The 2,761-nt window shown below is 42.0% G+C and overlaps 1 pseudogene; it reads left to right on the top strand.

Moving 5' to 3' along the window:
- Positions 1-1,274: 1,274 nt before the first annotated feature.
- Positions 1,275-2,761, top strand: part of LOC135569101 (methylsterol monooxygenase 1-like) — a 101,093-nt pseudogene continuing 99,606 nt past the window's right edge.

A 2,761-nucleotide genomic window follows, 5' to 3' on the forward strand; every position in this document is an offset into this window, starting at 1 on the left:
CATGGCTGTGCAGTGTGTGTGTGTGGCTATGTCCATGGCTGTGCAGTGTGTGTGTGTGGCTATGTCCATGGCTGTGCAGTGTGTGTGTGGCTATGTCCATGGCTGTGCAGTGTGTGTGTGTGTGTGTGTGTGGCTATGTCCATGGCTGTGCAGTGTGTGTGTGTGGCTATGTCCATGGCTGTGCAGTGTGTGTGTGTGGCTATGTCCATGGCTGTGCAGTGTGTGTGTGTGGCTATGTCCATGGCTGTGCAGTGTGTGTGTGGCTATGGCTATGCATGTGTGTGTGTGGCTATGTCCATGGCTGTGCAGTGTGTGTGTGGCTATGTCCATGGCTGTGTAGTGTGTGTGTGGCTATGTCCATGGCTGTGTAGTGTGTGTGTGGCTATGTCCATGGCTGTGCAGTGTGTGTGTGGCTATGTCCATGGCTGTGCAGTGTGTGTGTGGGCTATGTCCATGGCTGTGTAGTGTGTGTGGCTATGTCCATGGCTGTGCAGTGTGTGTGTGGCTATGTCCATGGCTGTGCAGTGTGTGTGTGGTGGCTATGTCCATGGCTATGCAGTGTGTGTGTGTGTGTGTGGCTATGTCCATGGCTGTGTGTGTGTGTGGCTATGTCCATGGCTATGTCCATGGCTGTGTAGTGTGTGTGTGGCTATGGCCATGGCTGTGTGTGTGTGTGTGGCTATGTCCATGGCTGTGTAGTGTGTGTGTGTGTGGCTATGTCCATGGCTGTGCAGTGTGTGTGTGGCTATGTCCATGGCTGTGCAGTGTGTGTGTGGCTATGTCCATGGCTGTGCAGTGTGTGTGTGTGGCTATGTCCATGGCTGTGCAGTGTGTGTGTGTGGCTATGTCCATGGCTGTGCAGTGTGTGTGTGTGGCTATGTCCATGGCTGTGCAGTGTGTGTGTGTGGCTATGTCCATGGCTGTGCAGTGTGTGTGTGGCTATGTCCATGGCTGTGTAGTGTGTGTGTGGCTATGTCCATGGCTGTGTAGTGTGTGTGTGGCTATGTCCATGGCTGCCTATGTCCATGGCTGTGCAGTGTGTGTGTGTGCCTATGTCCATGGCTGTGTAGTGTGTGTGTGGCTATGTCCATGGCTGTGCAGTGTGTGTGTGTGGCTATGTCCATGGCTGTGCAGTGTGTGTTGTAGCTATGTCCATGGCTGTGTAGTGTGTGTGTGGCTATGTCCATGGCTGTGCATGTTTAATGTCCATGGCTGTGTATGTGTGTTGGCTATGTCCATGGCTGTGCAGTGCACTCTTTGTCTAGTCAGTTATTAATGTTTAAAACGTTATTGTGTTTGCCCAGGCCTCTTTCTGGTCAGAGCCAATGAATATTAATGTTTGTGTATGTGTGTGTGTGTGTGTGTGTGTGTGCGTGTTCTCAGTGTTGTCTCCTCCCAGCCCACCCCCACCAGCCAATCAGAATGGAGGTGAACAGTACGGCCACCATCTTGTCCTCTGCCTTCCTGGCCGTGGAATATGTTGATGCAGTTTTACCTGACAACCCTCTTCAGCCTTCACTGCAATACGCCTGGAGGTAATACTGCTATACTATTACTATACCACTACTATACTACTATACTCTTACTATACCACTACTATACTACTATACTCTTACTATACCACTACTATACTACTACAGTTTTACCTGCAGCCTTCACTACAATACGCCTGGAGGTAATACTGCTATACTCTTACTATACCACTACTATACTACTATACTCTTACTATACCACTACTATACTACTACAGTTTTACCTGACAACCCTCTTCAGCCTTCACTACAATACGCCTGGAGGTAATACTGCTATACTCTTACTATACCACTACTATACTACTATACTCTTACTATACCACTACTATACTACTTTTGCTATACTACTAATATACTACTATTACTATACTACTATTATACTGCTAATATACTACTACAGTACTGCTGCTAAACTTCTATACTACTACTACTATACTATTAGTGTACTATTGCTTTAGTACTACTAATATACTACTACTACTACTGCTACTACTAATACACTACTATACTATTAATACTAATATACTACTACTACTACTGCTACTACTAATACACTACTATACTACTGCTATACTACTACTACTACTGCTACTACTAATACACTACTATACTAATAATGCTAATATGCTATAGCTGCTACTATTTTACTACTATACTATTAATACTAATATACTAACTACTACTACTGCTAATACACTACTATACCATTAATACTTAATATACTACTACTGCTACTACTAATACACTACTATACTATTAATACTATTATACTCACTACTACTACTGCTATATACACTACCATACCATTAATGCTAATATACTACTACTCTACTGCTGTACATACATACTATATACTAATATACTACTACTACTACTGCTACTACTAATACACTACTATACTATTAATACTAATATACTACTACTTACTACTGCTACTACTAATACACTACTATACTATTAATACTAATATACTACTACTGCTACTACTAATACACTACTATACTATTAATACTAATATACTACTACTACTACTGCTACTACTAATACACTACTATACTATTAATACTAATATACTACTACTGCTACTACTAATACACTACTATACTATTAATACTAATATACTACTACTACTACTACTACATACTACTACTACTACTATACTACTAATACTACTATACTACTACTGCTACTACTAATACACTACATATACTATTAATACTAATATACTA

The sequence above is a fragment of the Oncorhynchus nerka genome, unplaced genomic scaffold (assembly GCF_034236695.1).
Source record: "Oncorhynchus nerka isolate Pitt River unplaced genomic scaffold, Oner_Uvic_2.0 unplaced_scaffold_1206, whole genome shotgun sequence".
NCBI classification, from domain to species: Eukaryota; Metazoa; Chordata; class Actinopteri; order Salmoniformes; family Salmonidae; genus Oncorhynchus; species Oncorhynchus nerka.